Source organism: Pinus tabuliformis, chromosome Q (assembly GCF_031772625.1).
Source record: "Pinus tabuliformis cultivar Carrire ecotype Pingquan chromosome Q, CPIR1, whole genome shotgun sequence".
Classification (NCBI taxonomy): domain Eukaryota; kingdom Viridiplantae; phylum Streptophyta; class Pinopsida; order Pinales; family Pinaceae; genus Pinus; species Pinus tabuliformis.
Genome location: NC_142296.1, coordinates 1,050,448,374 through 1,050,464,015, shown reverse-complemented (window position 1 = coordinate 1,050,464,015; position 15,642 = coordinate 1,050,448,374).

Below are 15,642 nucleotides of genomic sequence, written 5' to 3'. Positions count from 1 at the left end.
AAATACTTACTTGGAGAAAGTTTGGAATGCAATGGATCACCACAGCTCTAGAAATCGGCACCCAAATTCACAAGGTATGCGTTGTTTGGAGTTTTACCACGTTAAAAATAAAAAAAGTGAATTGTGTTTTTACCATATGCCTTGTTATAGCTTTTCGTTTGAAATTTAGGGATTTAACTATAGTTTTTGGGTTTTTGCTATAGTTTTTAGGGTTTAGCTATGGTTTTTAGGATTTTTGACTTAGGTTTTCAAACATCAATCATGTATCCTTGTGGAATGGGTCTTATGCTTGGGTTTCTCTCCGTAGGAACAGGTGTTTTGGATGCAGGTACTAATCAACACGTGCTTGGTAAATACCGCGAAAATTTCTCATGAGTCCTCTTTAAGCTCTTTTTTGACTCGTAAAAGATGAAAAGATTGTCGAGTATTTTTCCCTTTTTGACTCGTTAAAGAGAATAAAAATGGAGTTTTGCTTTCAGCTCTTTTTTGACCGTTTAAAAATGAAAAGATGGTTGATCTCTTGTCGTTTCGAGCTCATTCTTGGTTACGAAATTTTGTGTCTCTATTAAGTTTTCTACTTTCCTGGACTGGAAACACTATTTACGAAAAGTACTCCTTGATCGAAATGGTCAAGCGGTTCTCTCCAGTATTGTTTTCTACCTTTTTGCGCTTGAGAAACACAAACTTACGAAAAGGGCCCCCCCTGGAGTTTTCATTTTCGTGTATTTTTCAAACTATCTAAACATGAAAAAAAATCGAGTTTTACCTATGTCAGACTTGTTAAACCCTGACGACATTGGACTCGTCACCATGATGAGACCCGAGCTTCTCCTCCCTAGGGCTCGTTAAAATTTCACTAGGTTGGATTTGTCCGAAGGACGAACTTATATCGCAAGCATATGCTATCCCCTTCAAGCTTGTTTTTCAAAAATAATTGGGGTACTCACCAGCAATGGTGGGGGAAAATTTTGGAAATATTCCATTGGTTACCTACAGCAGCTAGTCACTCTTGAACATCGACACTTTTGCCTCTCGCCGGGTTTGGGATATCCTCACATCATCATTGGCCTTCCGGGGTTTGGGTTTGTCATTTTGCCTCATTCCATTTGATCCTTGTCGTCTCCGCCAGACCTTCGATCCCTTGGTACCAAAATGCTGCCGCATTCTGGAGTCATGTCACCGATATGTTCAAGAGTTTAATCCTTCTGCAGTTTTCACCCTTACACCCTCCTCTGATTCTCTGTCTCGTTCATCTTCATCTTGTTCCTTGTCTCGTGTCGTTGATGTGGGAAACATTATGGCCCTCTTGTGACGGGTCACTTCCTATTGACATCAACTCAACATCCAAGAAGTTGATCTAGAGACTCCTTTTGGGTACCTTGGAGCTTGCATGCTTGAATGGCAAGTTCTTCACACTCGACAATAGGCTTGCATTATTGGTCTTCGATCGGGTGATTCCAAAAGTGTTCGACTCCAGATCATTCTTCACACTTTGTGGATTGTACTGACAGTACCTTGAGAACCATTGACATTACTGGTGGTCTCTCTCGCACTTGTTAACGGTTTACATCATTGGCCGATAATCAAGCGATTTTCTAGTATGCTCGACTTCAACACATCTATTCGCATATTAGAAATTATACTATGATCGGTTGGGATTCAAGACCCCGGACTAAGATTACATAAGTTTGGGTTGCGTGGATTGGTTCGTGATTGCATATATGACTCTTTGATTGGATGGTTGCGACCATACCTGAGTCTTTCTAGATGGTTATGACCATACCTCTATTTTTATATGGTCTTATCGACTAGATGGCTGTGTCCATACCACAGACCAATTCTATCTGTCTTTTGGATGGTTGCGCCCATGCCTAGACTACATGTATTTCTTTCACTGTCAAAGATATCAGTTGTACTTGTGCCTGCAGGTTCTCAGTGATGGTGTTCCGGTTTGGTTATGGTTTTGTAAAGCATTTCACCCCTCCCACTCTCTCGGCCTTCATGCTTTAGGGGGCATCTGTTACACAGTAATTTGTCACTGACCCTATATCTCATGATCTTAGATAAAGTCAGTCCCTGAGCGACATCTTCTCTGTGTCATACCTCAAACAAATGTGTCCACATCTTCCCAATCATTCAAAGAAGATTAAAAAATGCTCTTTAATCCTGAAGATTGACCCTTTTTACCAATGTTTCAAGATCATCACAAGTAAACCTCATTCTCTCTGCGATGATTTTCTGTAATGAACTAAAACGTCATGACGTCGTCATAGGGGTACATCTGTTCTCTACAATGATCAAATTTGAGGGCTCGTCGCAAGTCCTCAATGTCTTTCTTGTGACGATAGCTCTGAATACTCTGTTTCCCCACGACGTCGTCTCTGAGTCTCAATTCTTCACTCGCAACGATCTAGATATGGCGAACTAGTTCAAACAAAATGATTTTGGGTGGTTCTGGAACTGGTTGTTGGGTCAAGGAATTTTGCCTTTCCTCCTCTAGGATGGTGGTTCCGCCTTTCGAGAAACCTCCCTTGAGGATAAGCTCCCTCTCCCTCATTTATGGAGGCTCCTCCTCTTATAAAAAGCATTCCCCATTGCTATGATGAGCTAGTTTTTGGTTTGGAGCAAATTAGCTAGCTTTGGTGTGAGATTGATAGTTTGCAGTGTGAATTATTGACAGTCTAGCAATTGGTTGTGGATTGCCTTAGCCTTGTACTAGTGCTTTTGAGTGAGAGAGAGTTATCAGCCTCTTGGGAGACCCTTTTGAGAGTGAATGCTTGAAGAAACATACTGGCTAGACCCTTCAAGGAAGCTTGCGATGTCAAGGCTTGGTTGTAAGCTTTGCTTTTATTCATTTTAATACAATCAATGGTGATTTCCTATGTCATGTGTAAAATATACTTGATAGCTTATGATTCCTTGACTTTGTAAGTGAATAGATCATTGTTGTGCTCTGTTATGTGTTCTGTTGTTCTCTTGTGTTGTTTTAGGTGAATCACTCATCGAGGAGAAGGAAACGATAGCTGAAGCAGTACAACAAAAGCTCCATCGAACACTGGTTTGAGGTAGGCTCTTTCAACAATGATTGTTTAAGGAAATTAGCTATTGTTTTGTCTTGTTTTGACTATACCCACTTTAGGGCTAGAGGGGTTGCCTCTTTCCGCAGAGGGAACATTACCTACATCACAATTTTTTTATGGTTGAGACTATTCCCATTCATATAAGTACTCAATCGAAAGAATATCCTCGCCCGCTGGCAAGGAACCTAAAGTCCCTTCAAATGTTCCTTCATCTAATTTTGGCCCTCTCCATATTGAACGACCTAGCACTGAGTCAGTCATTTGACCTCCTACCAAGGGAGTGATCCAGAAATCTTCTTATAACCCCAATGCTCGTGTCGCACAACACTATAGCATTGTTGAGGCCTTAGCCCAAGCCCGTTCAACTATGTCTGCTTTGGAAGTCCTCTAGAGTTGTCCCTCCCAAAGGAAGTCTCTGTTATTAGCCATAGGTGGCATTGACCCGGCCGATTCGGACTTAATCACTTTCGATCTTGACAATCATGTACCGCAATTTCCTCATCAGATTGCTTTCCTCATCCAAGTCATCATTAACTCGAAGAATATTCACCGTACTGTTATTGATGAGGGTGCCTCCACTTGCATCATGTCTATTGCTTATTGGAAGGCCATCGGTTCCCTGACGTTGAGTCAATCTCCTAATACTTTAGAAGCCTTCAATGGGAGAGATTCCCGTCCATTTGGTATCCTCCTGCATTTTCCTATCATAGGGGAGGCCATACCATAACAAAAAATGGGAATAGTCCTAGCCATAAAAACTATGATATGATTTGAGTTATTCGTTTCTTCTTTGTAGTTGACTCTATATGTGGCCAGATATAATAGTGTATTGTGTTAAGCCTGTGTGGTGTTAGTTTTGTTAGTTTCATTATGTCTCTCCTATACCTTTGACTGGTACATTTTTTGTTATGGTATGGCCTCCCCTATGACATATTAGTATGAATTATGATAATTTTTTATGTAATCCCCTATTTTAAAAGTAAATATAATTCAATCCAAAAAAAATTAAATAAATGGGAATAGTCCTAGCCATAAAAACTATGTTATGATTTGATTTCTTGGTTTCTTCTTTATAGTTGACTCTATATGTGGCCAGATATAATAGTGTCTTGTGTTAATCCTGTGTGGTGTTAGTTTTGTTAGTTTCACGATGTCTCTCCTATACCTTTGACCGGTACATTTTTGTTATGGTATGGACTCCCCTATGACATATTACTATGAATTATGATAATTATTTATGTAATCCCCTATTTTAAAAGTAAATATAATTCAATCCAAAAAAAATTAAATAAAAAAAATAAAAATTAATAATGTAGAATTCATATTATTTTACATTTTCAAGTTTAATAGAAGAATGAAGGCATTGAATGGAGGGGAAGTGGGCACCTCATTAGAGGACCTCACACGAGGGAAGGGGAGGAGGACAGGGAAAAGTGGAAATTGGAGGATGCATCGATAATGAGAATAGGTAGGTGGGTGAGTAACCGAGTAAGAAAGGTGGTAAGGTAGCTGGGGGAATGCATGCAAAGGATAGAGGGAGAATGATTGAAGGGAGTAGCGGGTGATAATCAAGCACAGGCTAGAGAGGGCACAACAACCAACATTTAGACTTCATCTACAACATCCAATATGTAAACAAAGATCCCCTCTGTGTAGATTTGGCAAAAATGATGAGTAATTAGAGGAGAGTCTGGAAAATAAGGATAGAGGTATTGAATGAAATAGGAAATTGCTAGTCCTAGTTTAAGCAAATAATGTCTAGGTTCGTAACTATGGAAAGAAATGAAAAATTTCATGAATTCATGTATAATTTCCTGTTGATATTACTAGGGTATGAATTTACTGTAATCTATGACGAGCAGGGGGGGGGGGGGGAATTTGAAACCTATGAAGGGCTGGGTGGGCAGTTAGAACCTGGGGGGAAGATAATACATCCTGCCACAAAGAATTGCTACAAACTTGAGCCGAGAAAAGGCTATGATGCCTTTGTTAGCTTTTGGGGGCCTTGTTTCCTTCAGAAATAGTGGGGGGGGAGAGGAGGGCACTGGAATTGAAAAATAGGACTTGCTAGGATAGTCTGGCTCTAGGGGGGATACTTACACCACTGGGGAAGAAAAAAGGTTCAGGGGGTAAGGGAGGGGAAAATTCTAGACCTGAAGGACATTGCATGGATGGAGGAAAAACAAACCTCTATGATTCTATTAAGGAATGGTCTCCAGAGGAAGATGCATCCTCGAAAAGCCAAGAGGCGAGGGGTGAAGTGAAGAAAGCTGAGAGGATCTATCCCAGTGACAAAATGGCTGCAAAAACCCAACTCCCCTATAGTCAAAAAGCTAACCCCTAGCAGGCTAGATTACAAGAGAGGTGGGGGAGCTATGTGGATACCCTAGGGGATGGGAACCAAGGGGGGTTAGGGCGAAGCCGAGAAGTGATAATTGAATGGCTATGACTTGTGGGAAATTGGGCAGCTAAGAAGAAAACTAGAAGTTCTAATGTTGAAAAACAGACTAAAAAGGAATAACATTATGTTATGGAAAAATTTAGTACTAGTTATAATGAATATATTCATGTTAACATTACAGGTAGTAGTTAACATTCGAAGCTCCGGCACCAGAAACAAGTGAGGCTGCGAGAGGGTAGAGGATGGAGGAAGCTGCAGCAGGAAAATATGGTGAAAGAAGGAGGGAAATAGGGAAGAAAAGGAGGCAAACAAGTAGGCAAGAAGGCAGATTAGAATATGAAGAGATCAGAGGCATCAGTGAGAAAAATGCAGAGAAAAAAGGATCAAAGAATGTGAGAGGAAAGGATGTAGAATTTACTGCATGCCTACCATGTAGGCACTCCAACACAGGTAAAGGAAGTAACTGCATCATGGGAAGTAGAGTTAAACGCCGATGTGGAAAATGAAGAGCTCCCAATGGGAGAATTGAAGCCATTCCTTACTAACCTGGGCCATACTAAAGGTCTCCAAATTCTGTTCAAGCAGACCATACAGCAGTAATGGGTAATGAAAAGCCTATTGGTCAGGGCAATGATAACATTCAGTGACATAGAATAACTAGAGAGGGACAGGAAAGAAGAACCAAGTTTAAAGGATACTCAAAAGGAAATACAATCAGTACAAGTGCAACAATATAACCAAATCCTTTGTTTAAAGAGAATGGAAAAGCAAATCCAGACCCTGTTGCAGAGCGAAGCGCCGGGGTCAAGTGCCAAAGACCCGGATCCAGTCGAATCATCAAATGACTGAAGCAAAGAGACAACCAGTTAATTTTTTATTATTATGTTGAATAGCATTTATTTTACAAGCATTAAGTATATAGTAGATATAGCAGCAAACTTAGCATGGATGATAAGGATCAAACTCTTTAAATTTTGGACAGCTTTTGAAGCTGATCGGTGGCCAACAGACCTGGTTTCCTTCAGGTAGGTTGAGGTCACCAGACATATATTTTGTTACCTTCTTATAGATAACTAATAGAAAAGGGAAGTACTACCAAGCTTACAAAAAAAAAGTTTAATACAAAAATTATTTATATATAAATTATTATTTTATAGATATTTTATGGAAAATATGATTTTACTTTTTCAAATTTAAATAAAATTTTGTTAAGAGTTATTGGTTTATTAAAATTGTAAAAAAATTATTGTTTTATAAAAATTGCAATCAAATTATTTTTTTGTAGAAAATATTTCTTCTATAGAGATTTTCCATAAATTATTGTTTTATGAATTTTTTAAAATTATTATTTGATGGGAATTTTAAGGAAATAGTTATGTTTGGTTTTAAAATTTTTAAATAATTTAAAAAAAGTCATGAAAATTTTAAAAAGAGCAAGTGAATTATATAACTTGACCCCGTGGAAAAAATAAAATAAAATTATCCAATTTTATTTTTTACTTTTTTCACTTTTAAAAGAAAAAAATTATTATTAAATTAGATAGTTAGTCTTTGAAAGGATTTCTAGAAATACATTAGGTAAGTAGTATTTTTTAATGGCACTCTAATGATTATCAATGAAAAATAATTAATTAAATTAAAGAATTCATATGATGTTTTCTTCTCAAATTTGATAAGACTTTTGGATAGGTGGTTTTGAATGCTTTACTCCACCTCTTAAAAAGAACAAACCATTGATTAAAACGTAATTTTTTTATAGTTTTTTTTTCTCATATCTGATAACAATATTGATAATTTTTTTTCAAGAATTTTGATAGGAATTTTCTAAAAAGTTATTGTTTCATTGAAAATTCACAAAAACATTTTTTTATTGTTTTAAATTAAAAAAAATTATTACTTTAAAGATTTAGATTGTATTATTGATAGTAAAATAGATAGAGGGAGCTAAAGAACTCAATATTTTCCATAAAAGACCATAAAACTAAACCACTACATATAAATTGAGATTTCATACTCTTTGCATAGACAAACAAGACATAATTTACATGACATAACACAAAAGAAGCCTTTGGTGAGGCTGAGAGACCTAACCTTAGGTTATACTTCACTGTCACCCACAAAACCAGAGAAGATCGATCAAACGCCAAGCTAAGAGTATCCACAGTGGACACAAAAATGAACATTGAAAGCATGCACCGGGAGTCGACCTAACCTTGCTACATCAATATTATTTTGGAATCAAGGAACTACCATAAAACTTGACATCAATAGGAATCACTCCAACGTTTGTCCCAGCTACTCATGCTTAGAGGAGGAGATGGTGGTCGGGGCCTGAGTGCTGAAGCCTAGGGTATCAACCTATCCCTCCCCCCCAAAGTCACAGGGAATGCGACTTTCCACATGCATAAAGAGGGTAGCTATGTTGTCCACATAGAACCTTGGGTTCTGCAATATCCTTTTCACATCTTCGATAGAGGCCAAAATGTTGTATTTTTCAACTTTATTGTCCGTAACACCAACCCCAGAAGTGTCTTCATCTACTTTTGCAATGATATTTAATTCAGGTACTTCTTGCTCCTTCCCATCATATTAGTAGGGCCATGCACCCACTTGGACATGTTCTCCAATAACATTGGGTCTCAGAAGGAATGCCTCTCCTCCCCAGCTTTGATTTCCAACTCACAAATATCCTGGTCCATCTCTAGGAGAATGATGTTAAAATATGTCACCATTGAGTCATGGGTGAACAACTTGGCCCCATGTTTCCCTTGTTAGCCTCTTTCTCATCCACCCCTCCTGCTTCTTCCTCTCTACCTCAATGGCATGTTCAGACCACATGAGGGTTCCTTTACTTCTTTATATGGATTAATTCTAAATGCAAGTGGACAAATCCACTGACACAACTCAACACTATCAAAACCCAAGAACCACCAAAGGACATCGTCATAGAATCACCAACCATAAGTATTAACCTCTTACATAGAATCACACCCTAGGGAGATGGGAAGCTCTGTTTTAGTCAGAGACTTGGACCCCTTAAACATTGAGCACCCTAAATAAAACACTAGAATATAGACACTATAATACCCAATAGCCCATGAAGAAATAGCCTAACCTTGCCTCCAACACATAATAGAACTTATTCGCCAAGACTTCTTAACAACACCCGACCTCAAAATATTCAATTTAACTATACCAAGCAGACTGAAATTCAGAGAACACAACCCCCAAAAGGGTAGAATTTTCATAGAGATCCACACCTTCAAAATTCATGAGCCATCCTTTAAATAAGACCTAATACCCCAATAACTTAAAGTCACATAAGAATCAAACAAACCTGATTGCTCTAGAGGAAAGAGGACCAAAAGAAGGCCAAAAAGCTTATCAGTTCCAGATACAAGCAGAAAAGCCCCGCCGGAGGTCGTCGACTCCCTTCCCATAGCTTCAAGACCCTGCTAACAATATGGATGGTTTCTTCTTGGTTGAATCACATCATAAAAATATGTCAAAGATGTATTAATTTGATGTATTCATCATATTGACCTACAATTTATTTATTCACCTTAAAGAAAAAGTCTTAATCGTTGTCCCAGGGAAAATAATTCAATTTCCGCTCCCCAAAAACAACATCGTTCTGATGTTGTCCTTTGAGATGATTCTAGTTTAATTAATCATGCTAGAGCATCTAAAATGTTTTGTTTGTTTTTAAATTTTTTGGATGACCAATGTTATGAACATTTTGAAAACGGGCGATTAAACCTTAACAGTTGCCAAAATGAAATGAAAGGGTTGTTTATTTGTCTAAAATAGTTAATTGATTTTTATTGAGTGAATAGCAGAGTCTTAAGGAGTTACAACTTACTAAATATACAAACATTATATTTAATTAATTATAAGAAGGAAAGCATGTAAACAATGTTTTCCTGGTCAACAAAATATATTTAATCTAACGTAGATGGGTGTGAAAATTTATTGATATAGAGGAGTTTATAATAACAGACATTATAAACTAATCCCTAATTATTGTTTATAACTTCACCAGGGATTTAATATGGACTGATATTCAGTCTGATCTTACCCACATTTCTGCATAAAGACTTAAATACATGAAGAAAAACATAATAAAATAATCACATAAGAAAAACTTACAAGAAGACAAACTATTTGAGGAAAATTCAGAATCCTTTCATTAATTTGAAGCAAATCTCCAGCTTGATTACAATTCTTCTTTGAAAGCTCATCCAAGGGTTCAACCCTTAATAACTCGAAGGAAGAGTTATTTATACAAAATGAAAGATATTCTAGAGACATTTTTAAACAAAATACAAAAATAGTACAAAATTATAGGAATTCTAAAATTGTTGAGTGTTGGCACTATCTTTAAGGAATATGTTGGTGATCTGGTCCCCAAAAAGTGTTGCCTAGATGTTTTTCAGTTTGTGATGAAAGTTACTCGATAATTTCACATAGGTGATCCCACCTATCTTCACTTGGTATAGAAAGATTAACCAACTTCCTGTAAACTTCATCAACCTCGGTATACTTTTCAAAAGTAGGCTTATTAACAAAAATATGTTTGATTTCATGCTTGATTATTAAATCAAAATCCAAAGCTTCTAAGATTTCCTTCCCTGTAAGGTGACTCTTTGCACCTACAAATATAGCTTTATCTGTTGCAATTGAATAAAACTTTTGACAATATTCCTCCAAACTGATCAACTTGTCATCTGGTGCCACAAATCCTGGTAGTCCTCTCTAGTTGAGTAAGTTGAACTTGAAATGAAACCTTTGGAAAAATAAATTCAAGGCTTCGCACTTGGTTTCCAACTGAGTCACGATATTATTTTTCTGCAAAACCTTCTTAATCTCCAAAATAGTTTCAATCCTATCTACAATCTGTATCTTCTCCAACTCAGCTCTAGTTTTTGAATTTAGAACTTTAATCATGTTTGTGGCTTCACTTGGTTTATCCTTAAGAAGTTCTCTAACTTCTTCAATAGTTGTTTGGCACCTATTTATCAACTCTTCCTATTCAAAAATAATCTGTATGGAGGGCCAAACTTCAGTTATAGCCTGACTGATGTCTTCCCAAATACTTTCCTTGGCTTGGGCCAAGGTCTAAGCCATTAATGACTTATTTTCCAACTCTTATATCCTTCTAGTCAATCTATGGGTCTTTTGCATTTCTTCAACATAAAGAGTGTAATTTTTAATCTTCTAAACCTCCAGATTCTTAAATTTCTTACGAAGCCTTTCATTCTCTTGTCTCTAGTGAGACAACTCTTGTATGACTTTGTTCAGATCTCTTGTTGTTGATTTAGACTCTGTTATTGATAATGTTGATTCCCCTTCTATCCTTGACACTATAATAGGTATAGTTGTAATTGGAGCTATGGCTAGTTGAGCAGATTCCTCTTTTTCTTTAAGAAATTTCTCAATTTTCTCTTCCATTGTCTTTATCTGTACATTTTTCTCAATGATCAACTTGAGCATTTCTTCTTTGTGTTGCTCACCTTCTGTTATCTCCTTGGTTTTAGGATCGAATGTAGAAGGTAGTTTGAGATGCTTCCTTAATTTTGAAATGTCTACATTATTCTTTCTAATAATGTCATCTGTGGCTTTAACAACAGTGGGATCATACCCAATTTTAATCACTAAATATTCTAATGATTTTACCCTGTTATCCTTTGCCAAAGAGGATATATTTCTATCTTCAATTGTGACTGTACATTTGAAAGAGTTGTCCTGAGTTTTGATAATTCCATAGCAGTGTTGGTCATGGTAGAGAAACGCATCTCACTAGACTACGTATGCATATCCATTTGATCAATTGGATGTATCTGGTTGACATCAAAAGAAAATACAACCTTCTTATAATCTGAAGATGCCTTTGGAAAAGGCACTTGGGCTTGTAGGAATTCCATTTGCATCATGCATTTTTCACTATTGAAAGTTGTCAATAACGTGTGTTGTGAAGTTGATGTCTGTTTCCAAAATTGATATACATTTGCCTTCAAAGGTTCATTCTTCTATTTAATTTCAAGGAAATTAGTGAAAATATTTGGCTCCTCTTGCTCACTTACTCCTGTAGACTGGGTGATCTCCAACAAATTCTATGAAACCGAAGAGGAAGATGGAGGAGTGATTAAAGTTTCGTCTGTCCCTATAGAAACTTGTGAATCCTACAAATTGATGATTATAGGATCTTTCTGACCTAGAGTAGTAGTGCCTTTGGAGTCAATCCTTGATTTCTTTTGATAATGAATGAACTATTTTTCACCTTTTAATGCAAAATATGAAGACTCTTCTCTAAGCCTCTTGTCTAGCCTACTTTGAGAAGTGGGAGTCTAGAGGGTAGAAGAAGGTAAAGTCTGTTCTTTTACTTCTTGAAGTGTATTCTTCTCCCACTTTTCTTGATTTCATACTTTTCAATCTCTTGTGTTGGAGTATTATTGTAAGGTGTGGTTTTGAGTTCCACCCTTAAGTTGGAGATTATACTGAATAGGTCATAAGACCAAGTGAAACTTGGCTGGAATCCCATTTTTTTAAGGATTGAATCTGCTTCAATACTTGCTGTTCTGGTATTAGAAATAAATGATCCTACCTGTGACTTGATTTTAAACTAATATTCCCTCTTCCCTGAAATGAAATGAATTTCATCCATATTAATCATTTGCCTAATATATTCCAAAGAGAAGATTCTCATTGGAACATATTTGGGCAATTTGTATGGAGCTAGTTCACAACCATACACTCTACTCTCTGTATAATTCTGGTAAAGATACCATTCCCATGTCTTGGCTTGGTAACTCAGATGCAGAATCATTTTGATTTCTGGACTAATCCTAGGCTCGGAATGGCTGTTGAGAATCTGTGCAACTGGATGAATAAAACAATCAATGAAATATGAAAACTTGAACTCAGTTGAGTTCCTCCTGATCAATGAAGTCCACTGTGTGACTACTTGAATCACTTGCTGATCATCCTGCTTATGTAAAGCTATAGGAAACCTATCTCCATGTTGAAAAAGGATCATATGCACTAGCACAAAGGAATATTTAAATACTCCTTCAGTAGAAAGTTTCATCAATTTTTCATGCATACTTTCAGCCAAAAATTGATTGTAATTATACATGACAACAGGTTTTTTTTCATTGGAGAAGATGGATAGATAACCTAGGATAGATTCATCTACCCATTGATCTGTTTGGTAACCTAACAAGAAAGAAACTAAGGAAATGATATTTTTAGCTCTCTCAGGGAACATCGATACTGGATATGGTGGGTTCTTTTTAGGAATTTCAACATCTTCTGGAAGAAAGATCTCAAAAATTTGAGCTCTTTGAGGGAAAGTGAGCTTATGGTATAGATCCATTAAAACAACAGTGGAGAAAAATCTAAGGTAATTGTTTTTCAAGGATAAGAAGAATCCTATTGATAGTTTCAGGGGTGATGGGTATCAAAATGTCTCCATTCTGAGCTACCACAGTCCTTTGTAGGGGATTGTACTTAGCTTGAAATGACATGAATAAGTTAGGAAAAGGATGGGTGTGAGGAAACATAGACATGGGCAATAAGGATTACCATAAGTTTATTTCATCTTCAGAGTCCTGGTAAATATGCTTTAACCAATGGTGCAATTCGAACATGTCAAATTCACACTCTGTGTATGTAATTTTAAAGAATTGGTCAGCTAATGTGATGTGATCAAGGTCTAGGGCATCAAAGGATTTGGGATTTTCCTGTGATGAAGATTGACTAGCAGAGGCCTGATCTTTTCTTTTAGGAGCCATAATTTGCAAAATTAGGAGGAGGAAATAACAAAAGGTAGGGATGAAAATACCTAATAGAAAAGGTTTTGTTTATGATGGTAATTTTCAGTGATGTCGAAGAGCGGAAATAAGGAACAGTCAAATTTAGGAAACCACTGAATAAAATACAAAGCGAGGAAAATTGCATAACGAGGGATGAAGGGCTTATTTATAATAGAGAATGGATTATCATTAAGGGAAACCATTGCTAAATAGGAGGATTTTCATTTATGGCCAACAAGAGAATATAACGGCTGGAAGAAACAGATAGGCGGATAGGCTGCAACGGATATGGATACTTGGCGTAAATGGTTGGGGAATGGAAGGCACGAGAAAGGGAATGACGTTGGCGGGATGACGTATGCACGGAGTGGATAAGTGGATTTCAGGGGGGGGGTAGTAATAAGTGGTAATAAGTGGGGGGGGTGGTGCGAAGTGAGGAGGAGCTGCCACATTGCAAGGGGTCCGCGTGAATGACAACCACTTTTTGGACTCCCCCCTTTCGTTATCACACAATGGTGGGAGGGGGTGCAAAATGGCTTCCTCACCGTTGATCTGGGTGGGGAAGCAAATCACCATCCAAAAGTGTTTGGTACTTAGCGCTTCTCGACAAAATGGGTTTGTCGTTTTATGAACTTAGCTTATAACATTATAGAGTTTAAATATGTACAAAAATTAATCACCCTAAAGAGGTAATTATCTACTAATCAATCCAATCCTCAATCTAATATATCTCTTGGCCAAATTTTGAGAATTTTAGACCAAACTTATTCTATTCTATCCTATCTAATAATGTTCTACCAGGATTAAACAATTTGATGAACTTATTCACTAATATAAAACATAAATTTAAATGGTTTCATCATGATTAAACAATATGATTCAAATCAAACAAAATGTTGTGGAATTTACACAAGCTGCACACAAAACCTTAATTTATTAAAATGAAATTTATTTCTTTGAAGTGGAATTTAAACAGGCTCACTTATACAAATTTTGATTTTCTTTTGATGGAGTTTCATTTCATCTCTTTTTTTCGTTTTTTTTTTTTTCATTTTCATTTTTTATTCTTTGTTTTTTCATACGCTCTTTTATAAATAAAAACTAACTTATCAAAAATAATGGATGTTACAATGCACCCCACGTACCATCCTTCCTGTGACATGATTAGGGTGCCCAGGGATGCTAGCAATGTCCAAAGCGGGAAATTTATCAAAGAAATATAACCTATTTGAGATATACATGAAAAATATGTAGGAGTGGGTGAATTTAAAGATGCTTAGAAAAATGCTTGCTTCACCCTACAAGCATTGACCATAGAGTTCAATGAAAAAATAGGGCTTTGTTCTTCTAATGGAGTCGTCAACAATGTTATGTAAATATTTTTTATGGGGAACAAAAAACACATTTCATGTCCTCGGTAACAACACCAAAATTTTACCGCTCAAACTTGTAGGGATCCTAAAAGGGGATCCTTGAAGGGATACTAGCCCACTACTAGGCTAAGAGCAACAATGAAATGATAACCCACTATCACCTCGGCTAAGGTTCCCTACTCTTTACGGATTTTCACCGATGGGAGAAGACCCATTATGATAAGGATCATGAAATTGATGGACCAATGATAGGGCAAGGGGTGATATTGGAAGCCTATTCCAAGAGAGGCTCAAATATGTGGCTTACCAGTCTTGGAAGACAAGATGGAAAGCTCTCGAGAAAGGGTTTGGGGAGAATTTCAAGGGTTAGGTTTTGAGTATGTGTCTTATAAAGGAGATCCCTAAGCCCTAGAATTCTTGTCGAAACTTGGATTCCATGTGATCTTTGAAGAGTTGACATTGATAATATATGGGACGGCATGGGACCAAATGGACCCAAATTAGGTCAAGGGGAGGGATTTTAGCAATCAATGATATTCTTAACCTAATTAGGGAGGGGAAAGGGATAAAGGAATGAATTTTCAATGAAAGGCAATGAAAGGATCCCAGTGAGGTTTCCAGCCTAAAGGAAACCAAGGGAAAAAATGTTTTTCAATCTCGGGCTTACGATATCTCAATATCCCACCAACAGAATCTCATGAAATTTGGAGGGATTATTGAGAACACACTGGTGCAGTTTTGGACCAAACATCAAAGTATCTGAATGGGTAGATCGTGAGATAATTGATGCCCTAGGTGACCTAGAGGGCTAGACATAGAGAAGAGGAATGGGAAAAAGGAAAATAGGGTTAAGGAGATCACCTTTGGGTGGAGCAATGCCTAATCCTTTGGAGAGATTGGAGTCACGTAGAATTATAACTATGGACCTTTAAATTTTCTAGGTCAAGGAGGCCTCAAAGACAAGTTCGCTTGGT